Consider the following 17,464-nt stretch of genomic DNA (forward strand, 5'->3'; position numbering starts at 1 on the left):
AGAAAACTTAAAGAATTTTTGTTATAATTTTCATATGATTTTCTAATAACTAGGAAGGCAGGAAGTTACTTAAGATAGAGCTTTCTCCTTCTGTGCCTGACTCCTCCCAGGGTTTGAATCCCTCATAACATCTCTGGAACTCACCCATATGAGAAACAGCTGCAGTTTAACTGCGCAAATTCTGCACTCTCTCTAGCTGGGAAGTGTGTTTTGGTTAACTGCTTGGGGAAAACAAAAGAGAAAATTCACCATTTTAGCTATTGTTTTTAAAAGGCAATATGGGGAAGTATAGCAGGGTAGTTTAACTCATGAAAATACAAGGAAGTATGTCAAATTTCATATTGTACTCAATATGGACACGGTAAGAGTTTTTTAAAGGTTTAGCATACAGAGTATTAATGGGCAAGTATGAGCAGGCTGTGCGTTGATTAAGACACGAGTGCAGAAGATGGCAATGAAAACCTAACTCGCAGATTCTATGGTTTCACAGCTTGCCCTCTAATAAAGGAAGAGGCACTCTAAAAATGCTTGACCAGAAAAGGCTTTCTTATTGAGGAAAGACAGTTCTATGACATTGCTGGTAATAAAGCTGGTAACAATTTTGGCAACACAAAGGTAGGAGTTTTAAGGACTAGGTGCTTAGATAGGATTAGTAGAGCTCCCTCAGTTTAAAAAGCATATTCCTATGGTAATTCATCTTAAGGAAGTTGTCTAAAAGAATATATTGAAATGCTGAAAATATTACTGAGGTTTGTGCCTGCCTTGTTGAATGTTCAAGGATAACACCAGATACCAGCAGGATGCATTTCTGTATCTTGAAATCAACTTTTCAGAGGGGTACAGGGCACTGGGTACTTAACTGCTTGATTGTGAGAAATGAGACAACTCTTAAAAAAAAATTAATTTATTGAAAACAGAAAAATTGAAAAATTACAGAAATTAGAAAAATATAAAAATTTGGGATCCTATGGCTCGGTAGATGGTATGCCCCAGGAGCGCAGGGATTTGAGATCTTTTGGCTGAGACAGCACAAGACCTCAGGTAGAGAAAAAGAACTTGCAGTGCTGGGCTGGCTTTTGGCTGGTCCAAAAGTAAAAAATTACTAAAGGCTCCTTAAAAGGAGTAAGGCTTTGAATGCCCAGCACCGACGTCTACCACAGCTAGCCTGCAGAGAGAGAGAGAGGAAAGAGGCCCTGCTTCTCTGCTTTGTTCTTTTTATAGCGTCTTTGCTCCGCACCCCCCCCCCCCCCAGTCCGCCCACAGCCCGCCCCTTCGGTTCAAAGTGATTGGTTCTTTCCCTTTGATAGATCATCTCCGTCCACCAATGGCTCATCGTTGTCAGAGGGGTGGTATTAGTTGAGATAAGGGAGCTACAATGCCTTCATTAAAATTCAGGTATTCAGGTTGCCATGGAGTTTGCCTACAGAGTAATGGCTGTGGCTAAAAATAGCTGCTGGCTATTAGAACTGGGGTTTTTGGCCTTGGAACCAGAATGCAAGTGAAAACACCTAAAAAAGGTATTAAAATACATCCAACACATCTTAAAACACTTGTAAAAGTATACAGTAAACACAGGAAAGGTAACTCTTATGGTGTACCGGTGGTTTGAAGTTTGAAAAGAGAGCATTAAGTTGGGGATTTTTAACTGGGGAATTTTTAACTGGGAAGGGTGCAACTTTCTTAATAAACCACTTTGAACAATTGAAAACACTGATAATGGAACTTGATTTTTGTACCTGGGCTGATGGGTTAATTTTAAGATTCAATTTAAAAATATTTAACTCGAAATTAATTAATTAAAGCACTTAATATGCAAAGACCAAGCACAAATAGGGATTTCATGTATGACATTGATAAAAAAAGAGATGATTGAAATGTTTTCTCAAGAAGTGAAAGGAGAGATGGGAAAGTGGAAATCAACAGGCTGACACTTCCCTAGTGTTTGATGGACTGATCAATGAATAACTGCTATCTGTGAGCTTGTTTGCTATGACTATACCAAGGACAAGTTTTGTGGGAGAGTCCTGAAACAGGCAGCTGAAGACTGTGGAAATTGGTCCACTCTTTAAAAGCTGGGGAAGCAAAGAGAAGAAGGTTGGACATTTTATGTGCTTGGTGCCCATTCTAGAGACACAAGGGTCCAATATTTTTCTTGAATCCAAATGAAATGTACTGTCAATTCCACTGTTTTTATCATAAATACAAAAGTGTTCAATTTATTGTATTTATTTCTATACTTACGGTTTTAGTAAAACCTGTTTATAATCTACAGCTAGAAATACACCTACAAATTCATAAGCCCTGTAAGTTTTCTCTTTTATAAATAGTGTGTTTGTGGCTCACAGAATTTGCTCATTCTATATCCTCCTCTCTTTTAAATGTTTTTCTCCATACTTTCTAGGTTCTTGATCTTGCATCCATTTCTGTACCCGCTTCAAGACTCAGCTTGTCAAAGGAAGGAGGCTCCATGTCTATCCCTTAACAAAGCAGAACAACACTCTATTACTGAGCAGTTCAGAAGCTCCCTGGGGAGAAGGGTGACAGTGATTTTGGGTGGTTTCAGCTACCTAATTGCTGTGGTGTGGTTCTTCCACTGCATGTGTCACCCAAAGGTTTCGGAGCTATGTGCAGCCTGGCAGGCTGTGGGTGACTGCATTTTGCTGGTGCACTTGGATCATGGGAAACCAAATTATTAGCAAGTCTGTCACAGTGAACCAGAGTCAGACCCTGTAAACATCTAAAAATATTACTGAGGTTTGTTCCTGCCTTGTTGAGTGTTCAAGGATAACACCAGATACCAGCAGGATGCATTTCTGTATCTTGAAACCAACTTTTCAGAGGGGTACAGGGCACTGGGTACTTAACTGCTTGATAAAAAAAGAGATGATTGAAATGTTTTCTCAAGAAGTGAAAGGAGAGATGGGAAAGTGGAAATCAACAGGCTGACACTTCACTAGTTAACCAACCCTCGCACAAATATATATATATATGGAAAAGGATACATTAAAAGATAATAACTAACTGGATCTTCCATAATGAGGGCTCAGGAGGAGAGGCTGCATTTATAAGAGAAACTGGATCAAACATGAAAGTTAAATAAAAGCAAGCAACTGTTAATATTTTCCCATTATTGGCAGTAATGCCCCAAGTGAGGGACATAAACAGAAATCATCCCAAATTGAAGGGAGTATCAAAAGCATCTTATGTGACCGGTTTTGCTAACTCCTGAGTGCTTTGTTGACCTGAATTACAAAACAGAAGCATATAAAACCTAAAAACTTAATCAGGCAAAAGATACAAAATAAAAAATAAAAGAGAAGGAAGGGACAAACCTAGAAAGGCACAAAACTGAGATAAGACTAGCAAGGGGCGTAAGGAATCATTCTATATGCCCATGGGGAGCAGAGGAAAAACAAAGCAAGGGTAATTCCATTATCCTACAGCTGGAGGTATGGACACGGTCACCACTGAGAGGTCAGCTGAAAGGGAGAACAGCAAACAATGGCAAATGTTGGAGCCTATAGCAAACCAGGAGGAGGAGAGAAAATTCTAGGCCTTGAGATGATTGGAAATGGTATCACAATGGTTAGGAGAAACCAAAAAAAGCCCCAGCCCAAGCCATGTGGCCAAATATAGAGCTTATCTTTAAAACAGAAAAGAACATAGACCAAGAAATTGTTGACCAGTCAACTGAAGTTGATGTCCTAGAAAAATTCTGGGAAAAAATGATCCAATCATTTGTAAAAAACTTGGAAATATGAAGTAAGAATGATTGATGACTACACAAGTTCATTGGGAACTAAGATTTTAAAGACAGTATTTCACTTTTGTTTCCTCAACAAACAGGCCTGGTTGACTTCTGTAAAGTTTTGGCTATTTCAAAAGCAACATAAAAATGTGTTCTTTGTGAAACAGCTACAAAGTGGATGGCAAACTGGTTACAAAATGGCACCATAGAAAATATTGCAAATTGTTCACTGCTAGGATGCAAGCCTGATATAAAATGGTACCTGCAGGAATCTGTTTTGTGTCTATTTGATATTTTCATTAATGACACAGGTGACAAAACAGAGATGAAACTTGATGAATCGGCAGAGGACGTAATGCTTCAATGATCCAAAAACTCCAAATAATGAAAAACTGAGGGGCAATTTCTACGTGGTATATTTCTGTTGAAATGGTCTCTTGCACATAAAAAGCTGATGGGAACAACTCATTAGCTGGTGGGTCTTAAGAAAATGATCTGAAGCTACAGAAAGCCACATACTTTCTACAATCAAAAAATTTCATGCTATTGCAAAGCACATTAAACACTAGCTTGGGCTGTGCAAAGAACATGAACCGCCTGTAGGCTCATGAAGTAATCCTGCTGTACTCAGCACTGGTAAGACCGTGGCTGGAATGTTGTGCTCAGTTTGAAGCTCCTCACTTTAATAATTTGAGCAGTTCAGAGATATTAAAGCTCTAAAAAACCATATTTTATGTGAGAAATGGGGAAGAAAAATACTATTAAACATGAAGAAAAAAGGATTGAGGAGGAGCAAGGAAAAGAAAGTTCCAATTTCTGAGATACACTCTGAGATTACTTGACAAAAAGAGATAGCGGAGTTTCCATCATGCAAGGATTTTAAGTGTTCTTAGACATGTTCTTAGATGTATCAGGAAAGTCAAAGAGATAACTGATGCCTTTATTGCAGTGAGGAATGAACTAGATGGCCTGTTGGGATCCCTTCCACAATCAAGCTGCAGGTAAACTTTGAAATTCGCTGATGATGTCCTTTTGTTTTATAGGTCTGGAAACTGGCTGAATACTGAAAACAAGGGAAAAATCATGACTAATTTAGTCACAAGGAAAAATTATCCAGATTTTTTGGATGTGTTCATGGCTCACAATTGACTGTCACGTCAAATGAAATTTGTTCAGTAAGATAAAAAATCACCATTCTGCAACCAGTCTCTACTGCATTGGTGACTGCCAGCAAATCAGAAGTGAGCTGGTGGAGGAGCTAATGTTAGGGTTTGTTACTCTTAATATTTTAGTCTTTACTGTTTTCCAGTTCTTTAGGATTTTGATTTTTCTTTTTCTTCCAAATTTTTTTAGCAAATCTGTTTTAAAATCTTGAATGGATAACATTGGGATGAAAAAGTTACCCAGCTGGGTAACTTCTACTGCTGGAGCAGTAATTCCTTTATGTCTTCTCACGTACATAAAAATGTAATTTAGAACATGAATACAGACAGATCACAGTTATGTTGGCCAAATTATCCTACTTCTATTCCCTCCCTTATGAAACTTCTTGGCCAGTTCACCCTCATTTGGGAGCCTGGAAACACGGCAGATACAAGACTCCAGCAGTGCACAGGTCAGTAATCCCGGCCCTTTGCCCCAACGGCTTCCACATTTCTGCAAGGATACACTGTGGGGTCTCTGCAACCTCATCCAGCCTTTCTGTCTGCAGAAAACACAAACACAGGAGATTTCTGATCTTATTTCTAGGCTTCCCAGTTCTATCGTTTTATGAAAAGGCCATGCTTTGGGTGAATCCAGAGCTAGTTACTGCTCAGGTAAATGAAGTGAAATTCTGGCTTTATTGAAAGACAAGGCAATTTCTGTCTTGACAGCTAAGGAATCAGAACAAAGTAATTCCTTCCCTTTTATAGTTTAAATGCCCTTTTAAATATTGTTTCTACAGAGGGAACAGGTTTTTTTGTTTAATTTGGTGGGATTATTCATTTTACATTACTCTAATATAGCCCAGGGTTTTCAGTCAAAACGACAGAAATAGACAAGTGGGAAAAGAATATGTGCAGGAAAATAAGAGTCACTCACAAGTAAAAGAACCAGAGACGAGATAGGTAAATATCTAGCTGACTGTATCCTGGTAATTACTAATAATTATTATCGTCATTAATTTTTAATTAGCTCTCTAATTGCATTTAACATTCCCAATATTCTAATTTCATTTTGCCTAATTGACTGCTAGAATAAGATTCATTGAATTTGTCTATTTAATTCCAGAAATCCTACTTCGCCCTTAGATTTTATCAGACCCACCCTGCCATTTCTATTTCATGTTTTGCCCCTTTCTTTTTAATAACTTTTGTTCTTTACCTATTGCCTAAGGGGATTTTTTTCTGACTAGCTGTGAGGAATTTCCATTATCCCAACTTCCTCATTACCGTAAAAGCACCCTTAACCCAGAGCAACTTGGAGTAAAATAAAATAGGGAAAGTATTTAATAGGGAAATTGAAATAGAAAAGACATTGTTGTAAACGTCTTGGGAGGACTGAAAGTGAATGAAGAGAAAACTATGTATCCTACACACCCTAACACTTCAAGTACCTTAGAAGTCTCTTTGCAGCTGAAAAGCATTAATATATTATTTAGCTTTCTATATGTGGAGCTACCCCTCAACTAACTCCTTCATCTTTGCTTTCTTAGAAGATGATGTCACCTTGAAATTATGTTTTCCTTTAAGTTTGGGGATCTCTTCAGAATCAGGATGTATTTCCTCCTCCTTATTCAGCATTTATTTATTACCAATGCATATTAACAATGCCCTGAAGCTCTGTGTCTCCCACCTTCAGCATTGGAAATGCAATGTTCTTTTGGCTAAGGATTGCTTCTTTGGCTACAACCTAAATTGCTTGTCAATTAGTTGTGGGGTCAACCTCTCTTAGGTGGGGCAATTTGAAAATCCCAAGGTAGTATTTTTTTCAGTCACAGCAAACTGTAGATTGCATATAAAAGCAGAATTTGCAAATCATGCTTTGTGAAATAATATAATTGTGATGATAGTATGCAGAACTTTATTGCCTCTTGTTTCAGACCAGCCTTCATGTCAAGAAGACCAGTTTGAGTCAATGATAACTTAGGCATAATTGCACTTGTCATTTATGTCTAAAAGGGTTACACAGGTGTAATTGAACCTTTATGTGCAATTTTGTCCGCAGGACTAAGGTTGGCAAGCCTAATCTATTTGTATAAATATATTAAATTATTTATTTTAATTGATAACAGTAATTATAAAGATTAGGAAAAAAGAGCTTAATCAGAATTATTTGATACACAGTATTGATAGCTGTAATTACTAGTATAATGCACTATTTTTGAAGCAATATTGAAACAATTACATTAAAGCTAGCAAGAAAATTATTGAGGAGAGCTTGATGCTACTCACCCCCCATACCAACAACCATGGGCAAATATTTTGCTCAGACTTGAGGAGTAACCTTGAGGGGAGTTCCCACTCAGGAAAGGATCTTCACACACCTTGGGGTTATATGTTTGAAGTCCTCCCTGTGCAAAAGTGGGACTGGCCTTTTGGAGTATAAAATGACTGACTGTCAGTCACATTCCTTTTTTAGATTATGTGATATCAGATTTAATCAGAAAAATACACTTTGTGCTGAAAAAGGTGTTAGGAGCTCTTTAGTTTATTTTGCTCAACATGCCTGGATCTCAGTTCTGTGTCAGGGCCAGCATATCCTTGCTGCTCCCAGCCTCAGTCAGGGACCATGTCTTGCATGTCCCCATGGGGGGGTCTGATGGTTTGGTCAAGCTGGTCTCAGCACTCTTCAGCACAAAGAAGAGCAGACCCTCCTTGCTTAATCTTATCACTGATCAGAAGACACTCCTTGCTCAGGCCATCACTGATAAACTTCCAAGACAAATTTCAAGCTGCTGTATCCATGCTTAGGCACAGAGTTTTGTTACAATATGCTAAATGCCTATGCAATTTTGGAGGCAAAATTTTAGATACAGATTCCTTTTTGAATGACCTATAATGTAAGTGAGGCCTTTGTGCATTATGTTTGCAGGTGTTGGTGCCCAAATTCTCTTTACAATACATTTCCTGTTCTTCAAGAGGTAGATTTTCCTTTGGCTGTGAAAATAGGCCAAGGTGCCCCATGATAACTCAGCATGCTGCAACCATTTGTGTTCATTATTTAGTTGCCTCCTCAATTTTCCAGACAAAAATTATTTTAATAAGGTTGGAACAGGGAATTTGATGTGTTTGGTTCAAAGTATTGAGAGGAAAATATTTTAGCTTTTATGGCTAACCAAAATTATGACTAACACTAAATTGCATTTAATGAACTGGCCCTTGATTAATCATTTCAGAAGGAAAAAAACCTAATAACATGTTTAAGCTACTGTATATACATTCATTTCTATTACACTTTATTATTCCACTATTTGGGTGTTGGCTGCTTGACAAAAGTACATTTCTCAGAAAGTGCACAAATTTTAACATTTCCTTACATAATATATATTAGTTTAACCACACACATTACACGCTTTTGAGATAGCCCTTTAACACGACAGCACAGAAGTGAGGGTCCAAATTACCTGAGCCAAATTAATCTTAGTCATATGGCTCCAAAGCCACCAAAGGTGCTCAGGGGAGCTACACAATATCAAGTGCAATTCAATGCAGCAGTTGAACCATCAGCCTTTTGCAGTGTTACTAATGTTCTCTACTAACCTTTGGAAACAGAAGTAATAACAGGCAGGAATAGAGTCCCTAAACTGGAAACTACAGGCTATTAAGCACATATATCTATGTGATTTATTGTATGTTATTGTTATTTATTAGCCCTATAACCATGACACAGACACATCCTATCATGGTACGTGACAAAAGTTGATATTTTTAAAGACATAATATTAAAAAAAAAGTTACTCTGGTTTAATAAACGGATGCTTCCTAAAGATGCATCAAAATGTTATGAGTTCTATAATAGGGAATTACTGATGCCTTTCAAGGTCATCTGCTTCATGGCGAGAAACAATATGGCAAGTTATATTTAGCTGCCTGTTTCTAACAGCATTAGTTAAGCATAAAGCCCTAGAAAACCAGGAATAAGAATGGAATGATTTACAAACAGCAGAAAACATAACTGTTTGGAAAGTGGCAAATACTAAATAATTTTCTGTATATGTTGCAAAATAATGAGAAAAAGTTATCTACTTTTATCTTTTCTTCAGCCTAGATATGTATAAATAGCTAATAAGTATTTCTGCTCAATGGAGAGAACTATGTTTTGAAGGACAAAAGATATCCAAGTTTGTAAGATTGATTTGAAATTACTTTTTAACTGATTTATTTATTTGTTTTGCCTTTAATAGTGGGAGAATAAGCACTGGGAACAACAATAATAAAAAAGGTAAGAGCGACTTTTCCCAAAATTCCACTTAAGTGTGGAGTTTTTACAGCCTTTTTCATTGAAAGAAGAAAAATCAAGGAAAGAGGAGAAAAGTGATCTCTTGTCATGATTAAAGGTTGTGTTCTTGGTGCTCCTCCAGGACTGCTAGGTCCTGACTTAGAGAGATTGATGCTCTCAAAGTTCTGGTACAGTTGTGGTTCTGTGGCTGCACATTCATGAATTATGTCTGTTGACTCTTTTGTGAAAATGCCTCTGAGGAATTAGCTTGGGATAATAAAGAAACTTAAGTGACCACTGTTGTTTGCATCCCTTTTTCAAATGAGTCTTTATTGTATTTTTTTTTTTCAGGAAAGTATTTAAAAGGGTAAATTTGGTTTGAAACACTTAACAGGGAGTGCAATTATCATTGGCATGTTTCATAGCACAGTGCAATTCACTGCTTCACCTTATGTCAAGACTGGTTAATTGCACAGGATTCCAGAGGAAAAAAAAAATCAAAAGAACCTGCAGTTAGACTCCAAATACAGGAAAAATATATATCAATGAATACTTGATAAATCCTCCCTGCCCTCATCAGGTTTGTGAGAGAGTATGTGATCATTTAGAAAATTTTCTGTTTTCTAGTTTATCTTTAAGCCTGAAGAAGAGATTTCATACCCTCTAATTGTAGTAATTATATCATGGGCCACTGAATCTACAGCAAGTCTTTATTAGTGTTAATGGGCTTTTCCAAAGGGATTTCATGCAGATTGAAATAATCATCATTGAACTATTTAGTCAAATACAGAGCTGAACACCAGTGTTAGCAATGTTAGGTTATTTCTGCACCAGCTCTCCTGCTGGGACAGAAACTCTCCCAAGAGAAAATGTAGAGGTCAAACCCAGAAAGTATAGAATCTTTTACAGATAGAGGTGGGAAAAAGAACAGTGATACTCAACACAGGCAGTAGCCGAAAATAATACCTACAGCTTTTAAATTTGAAAACAGAGGCAGGTAGCGAGTTGAGTCCAGGCCAAGAGTCAAGGAGCCCAGAGGAGGGGAAGCCTGAGGAGATTGCAGGGGAAAAATAATATAAAGGGCAAAGGAAATTCCGTTTTTTGTGGAGCTTTCTGAAGCTTGGTTTGTGCACGTAGTCCAATTAGGATCTCAGCTGTAGTTGGGGCATGTGAGACCCCCTGCGCACAAATGAGTCCTGGAGTAATGAACCTCATTATTATGACCCACTAAAACTTTACTTAGGAAATGAGGACAAATGTATCCTTATGGCCCTGTTCAAATATTAGCCAAAAATAACTCTCAGTATGTCTTTTTTTCCTCATTAGTAATTTTATTCAAAATTGTCCCCTGCATATGATACACAATGAGCATCAAGAAGAACAAGGAAATTTATGGAGTTTAAAATACCATTTGTAAAGTGCTGTGCATATATATTCTATTTTGTGAATCTTTTACCATAGTCGCGTTTCATTATTGCATATTAAAATAATTATAAAAATGTGTCCTCTGTGAAAGAGATACTCCCATGTGGTAACTTAGACATACTTCACTTTCCATTATAAATTGATAATTGTAGTTTAAAATTATAAGTGGTAACCTCTGAATTGATCTGGTGTAGTAAATGACTATTTTTACTTAATTATGATCCACTTATGGTTTTCTTCTTTGGATGATGAAACATTTTGGTCATTAACATCAGATTGCCTGAAAGAGTTGCCCTTTCTGTGAGGACTAGAAGAACATCATTTGTATAGAGTAAGGTGAAACTTCAGACTTCTCTACCTTTTACTGAAGAATATCCTGTTTTATAGTTTACGGACAAATCTTAGGCACATAAATCCAGATTCATAAAGGGTTTTGAACAAAATAACCTTAGCACTGCTGCATCAGTCTTGCTTTGGCATTGGACTTTACAATCCTGAACCAAAGGCGTAAGTTTTCTTTCCAGAATTTTAAAGTGTTACCCTCTTTTGGCTCATGTATCTTCACACAATTTTCCTCACATCTTCATGTTTAAATTAAAAAACAGCTCAGGTCAAGTATAATTACTAGAAGACTTTGGTTCCTCCAGAGTAGCAGAGGGCAAAACTCAGCTACAATGATTAACTCTTAATGTAAATTTTGGTGACACCGCTGAGCTGCTGCTGGCAGTTAAAGCTAATTAGCCATTCCTTGGCAGCAGGAACACTTGCAGACAATAATGACTACTGATTTTTACACTCTTATGCTGAAAGAACTGCTGCAGTCTCATGAGAAGAGGAACACAGATCTATGCGGTAGTGTTGTAAATCATTGTGTAGGACTTCCTGGCACCTCTTGTGGGCAAAGATGAGCTCCTTGGTGGGGAGGATGGAAAGTCCAAAAAATACAGGGATTTGGGAGTCTAATGAGTTTGTGAAACCTCTTCAGCAAGATAATGGCATCTCTGGGAATGTGCTACAGTATAACTTTTAGCACAATAAAGCTTTCCAGGGAAGTTTTAAGGTCCTAGCTGTTGGGCAGGAATTCTGTGAAATGGTCTGTTATACATAAAACAGAAAGTTTGGCTTTTGCATTGATGAAAGAATAAGTAAATAACTCAAAATATGAATGTTGTTAATTAAGTTGTTAATTAAGAAAATTTGCAGTTCAAGTTCCTTGATGTTTAGGTGTTAAATGTGACTTCTAAGTTCTAAACAGAGTTTAAGAGTTTAAACTACATTGAAAAATCCTATGGTGTTCATCTTTGAGTTCAGTTATATTCCAGAGAGAAAATGCCCCTCACCCATAGCCAGGGTGCTATATTTAGAAGCCGACCACTAACCTGTCACCAAGCTCCATAGTAACCATGAATTTTAATGAAGAAGTTTCCCACCAGAAACTCAGATGACATCACCCAGAGACTGCACCCCTAGTAACCAGTGAGCCATTGGTCGAAAGACCTTACATCATCCCCTGAACCAGGACCAATGAGTTGGACATTGAAAGAACTCCACCAATCATCTCCTACTTTGGAGGCGGGACGGTAGGTGGTGATGGGAGGGGTTAGGGGAGCATAAAAACCTGGAACACAGACCAAGGAGGGCTCTTTGCCTGCTTTTTGCCAGCATTGGTGGTTGCTCCATTGCCTCTGCAACCCCTTTCTTGGGATTAGCCCAGGCAGAGCCCAGTGCTGGGGATCTTAGGCCTACTTGTTAAAACTGTTTCGCTTGGGGCTAGCCCAGGCAAGACCCAGCATTGTGGGTCTTTGCTTTGGGTTTATAGCCTGTTCTTGGCTACAAGTGCCTTCAATCGCTGCAGATCCGGGTGAGATTTTTTCAATTAAGGAATTTGGCCGTTTTGCTTAATAAATCAGTTTTTAATCTTCAAAGTGAATGTGGCCTCATTCCTGACAGGTCCCTGCAGTTCAGTTGTGCCTCACCTCCATCGTGGGCATCAAAGAACCTTAGATCGTGTACAGATTTGCCGAGCTCAGGTTATGGGAGAAACTGATATTCTAGTACGAAGCATGCTGTTTGCCTGAGCAATTTTTTCCCATTGCTTAAAGCACCAACTTCAGCAGAGCAGTGCTTACAATATGTTACCATGTCCTCAAACATGTGCCAGGAAGTACTCCTGTTGAAAGGAAAATCTGTCTTTGCCCTCTCTTTCATCATTTGTGGTCACTTATCCATCCAAGGAGAGGTTTCTAAGGCAATCACCAGCAGTTCTTACCAGAGATTCCAGGCATTCAAGTGATGATTCAGATGACATTTGTGTGATCACACTGAAGAGAGCCAAATCTGTATGGTAAGTGACAACTTTCAGTGCTGGAAGGGAGAATTTTATAGCAGGATGAGTGAGCCAACCCATGGGGGTGTGCTCCATACAGTGACTCATGATTTTGCACTTTGGAAATATTGCACTACCCACATATGCTACATTGCACTACATGTAGCTTGGGAAGGATGAAAACATTTATCCTGTCTACACTAAAATATTTTGTCATTTAAAGGATACCATTGGCATTTTTTCCCCAGTAAAAAAATCTCTATACCATTTGAAATCTATTTGGAGCTATCTTGTGATCCCTTAGTGCCAACTGGCGTGATTATTACGATGCTAGTGTATGAATATATTGAATTATTGAAGAAATGGTTCAGTGCTAGACATGTTAATATGGGAAACCATCAGTCATCTCAGAAATCCCACAGAACATTGAGATTTGTGAATACATATTAAAAAACCTGTTTGTTTGTGGGGTTTTTGTTTGGTTTTGGTTTTATTTTTTTAATTAAGAAAAAAAAACCAGAACAGGTTTAGAAGATGACTGAGGTGTAGGAAAAGCCAGTCTGAGCTTTCAGAGTTATACAGGGTAGTTGGAGGTGCTAGGACTGACCTGCTCATTAAAAGTGATAGCACACAGGTAAGCCACGTGTGTGCATTGTTGCACAGAATTATTGATATCTTCCACGCACCCTTATATTTTACAATAATTTACATGAGCTATATATTTGAGTCTGTCTGGTAAAGTGCTTGAATTATACAACCCTGAAATTTCAAATCCTACAAGGGTTGGAACCCACTCAGCACAAGAGGGATTTATCAGCAGAGATTTATCATTTTGCATATCTTCCAGCAAAGAAAAATGGCAGGTACTCTAGAAACACTTAGCTGGGTGGGACAGATGGTTTGTTTATCTCTCTTTCACCTGCATAATCTCCTTGTCTCTAGTAAAGCTTGTCATATTTGCTAAAGGCTCCACTGATTCCTTTCCCTCCTCATCCCCCTTTTCATCCTATCCCCTTGAGGGGAAGATTTATTTTCTCCTTAAAACAGCAAATCTAGGCCTTATACCTGCTACATAAGCAAAAGATAAAGTCCTTTGTGTCCCATATTTTACAGAGTAGCGTATGGATGGTTGATTTTACATTGGTTATACTAATAAAATATGAACAATTTTTCAGTTTTTACAACTGTATATCATAACCTCTTATACAATCCTTCTTTTTCTCTAATGGGTCATGAAAATGTAGTATCATTATGAATAACATTATGTTTGTTTTCTAGACTAGAAGCAATAAAATCCAGAGAAATGAGGTGGCTTTCCCTAAGTTCCAGCCTTCATGCGATGACAAAAAGGATCCCTGTGCCATGCCTTACCTACTGGTGTGGACCTGATCCCATTATCTTGTTCTTTCTTTTCTATCTTTTCTCTTACTCTAGGTGATAATTAGCTTTTCACTGAGTGAGGCACATGCTTTTCACTAAAACACAAAGTTTAAGAACAGCATAGAGAAATAACAGCACTACATGGAATCCCAGCTCTGGTGAGCCAAGTGTAATGAAAAGGCAGCAGCACCAATATGACTGAGAGGTTTTCAAGAAACAAGGTTTGGAGAAATTGGCTGGGAACATTGATTCTGAGACCAAAATTAGTCTTTGTAAAGACAGTGATACTTTGCATATCATAAAGTGTCTGATTAAAGGGCTGAGCTATGCAAGGGGATGCTGAAGACTTCTGACAAATATCTACAAAATTGCACATGCAGTACAGAGAATGTGAGACTGTGATCTATGCAAACTCTCCATCACTGTTAGATCTGCAGTCAGTCCTTGGACAGTCTGTTTATTTCTCAAGGCAGGAGACAGCAGAACCATTGCTCTTCCTCAGATTTTTTCCCACTGTAATTTTTTTCCTGTCTTTTCTTATTTTTTTTTGCCTGGAATCTCACAGTATCCACCACATACAATATTTTTTGGGATTAAAAGGGAGAACTTCGTTCAGAATAATCTCAGAACTCTTGTAACACTGTACACACCTTAATGCATGTATAAAAGAAGCTCTCTAAAGTTACAGTTTTGGTTGCGTGTTACCCTAGAAAACAGAATTCCAGTTACTACAAATGACTGATTTTAATTAAAATAATTACAATCCAGACTCTAAGGATAACCATATCATTCATTTCTAGTAGGGTTGCCACTTAGAATCTGCCAGAAGTGTTTATCAAGAGATGAGGGGTAAAATATTTTTTGTGATTCTTCATCAAACATACCTCAAATTTTCATTTTCAGAGGCTGAAACATAAAAATATTGTTTAGTAAGCATTAAATCAAACATTCACATAAAATGAACTAGTTAATGTGCCATAAAAATACACAGATTCTCTGAACTTAGTGGAGGTGTCTGACACCAATGGTTGCCATTCCCTGTGTTATGGAAGAATGCATGAAAGCCCAAAACTGCTTATTTTGGGAGTGCCTTTGGAGAAAAAAACCTGCAGTCATGGGAAAGAAGAATTTTTTCCTAAAGGAAAGATGGGTTTTAGAAGTAGAAGAAACTTTCAAGGCTTCAGGACCTGAAGCCTTGAAAAAGTCCTCCTTCTTAACCAAAAAAAAAAAAAAGCTTTTTGGAGGAGCTGGATCACCTGGGACAGACCGAAGGTGTGGAATGGATGGGTGCTTCTTCAAGGAAATCTGAGCTTAGTCTGAGAGCTCCCTGTAGGGGAAAAAAAAGCCTCAGCCAGGATACCAGTCTCAGGGGAAGGGCCGAGAAGCTCCTTCTCCTTGGTGAAGGGGTTAAAGGGTTGAACTTGGAAATGTTCAGCCAAAGTAGGAGGGCTATGAAGATCTCAAGGTGGACAAACTGGAATGGTAATTGTGTAACTTGAGGAAAGGGCTATAAAAATCCTGAAAGGAAGCCAATAATAATTTAAGAGTTGGATATGATTTGAAGATAAAAAGATAGCGGAACATTTCCTGGAAGACAAAAGAAGCTGTGACAGGAAGCTGAAAGATAGTCTGGGGTGGGATCCCCTGGGTTCTCTTCTCTAGTCATCCTAATTCCATTTGATAAATCCAATGAATTCTATCTTAAAAGCAGATAATGTATATATGATAACTTTTAATTTTTATTTTCACTATGACCTATCTAATTGCTTGCTAGAAATTCCTTCTTCTAACAGTTGGGAACCTTCTAACTTCTATTTCTTCTGACTTCCAATTTCTGGCTGCCAGTTCTCTTCTAGTCTCTATGTCATTGCTCTTAAAATGACACTGCTTTGAATACAAGTAGGTCTTTTCACCCTGTGTGTGTGTGGTGTGTGTTAATTGGGTTATTTGGTTAATTGGGTTTTTCATTTATAAGAGCAAACTTAAGCTCTTTAGCTGCCATTTGGCATGCAAGCTGTATATTCCTTATATCCCTAAAGTTCCTGCTTCTACTTTTGTTTTTCACTAAATCTCTTTCTAAATAGGTGGATGATAGTTAAGGACACTGGAGTACACCCAGGGAAGGGCAACAAGGCTCGTGAAAGGTTTAGAAAATGTGTCTTATGGCTGAGGGAGCTGGGTTTGAGAAGTCTTGAGAAAACGAGGCTCAGGGGGAACCTCATCACTCTCTACAACCATTTGAAAGGAGATAGTAGTGAGGTGAGGGCCGGTCTCTTCTGCTGTGCCTGCAGTGAGAGGACAAGAGGAAATGGCCTTAAGCCAAGACAGGGGAGATTCATGTTAGATATTATAAAAGAAATGTTCACTGTTAGGGTGGTCAGGCACTGGAATAGACTGCCCAGGGACATGGTGGAGTGACCATCCCTGGAGGTGTTTAAGAGGAATCTGGATCTGGCTCTGGGTGATGTGGTTTCGTAGTTTAGAGGTTACAGCGGTGGTGCTGGGCTGATGGTTGGACTGGATGATCTTAAAGGTCTCCTCCAACCTTGATGATTCTATACCTCTAGTCTCCTAAAGGGGATGTCTTTAGCAGATTAGTTTTGTTAATACTCCCTTATGTGTGACTAAAATAGTTTATCCATTCGTCCTAGGGTTGCATCTCCTTTCCACAGCAGTGACCCACCACCTCACTGTCATCCACTGATAAAAAACTGTACATATTTCCTCATCTTCAACTCTTTCTAAATGATGCATTTTGTGCTACCTAATTTGCTTTCAGTCTGTATCTGGGATTCTGATTCTCAACCAGCTTTTGGGGTGATGTTTGTCATGACTGTGTTTATACAAAATTTTGAGGTCTCACCAGCAGATTTTACAAAAAATTCCTAATTGGCATTTTTAAAGATATTAATTCATTCTGTGATTAAGCAGACTTGTAGCTGAATTCAAAATATGCTCATTTCAGATTACCTTTCCCAGCTTTCAAAACTGTTTCTCACTCTCCCTCAGCTCTTTCCTCTACAATCCTCAGTTACTATGGCCACTAGTAATTTCTCATTAAAAGCAGCTTACTGACATCCATGTAGATGAAGTATGTCCAGTTTTGTGCCAGCATCTTGACTGAAAAACTGTGAAATTTTCAATTTTCTTCTGAATAGAACTGT

This window comes from Corvus hawaiiensis, chromosome 26 (assembly GCF_020740725.1).
Source record: "Corvus hawaiiensis isolate bCorHaw1 chromosome 26, bCorHaw1.pri.cur, whole genome shotgun sequence".
In the NCBI taxonomy this organism is placed as follows: Eukaryota; Metazoa; Chordata; class Aves; order Passeriformes; family Corvidae; genus Corvus; species Corvus hawaiiensis.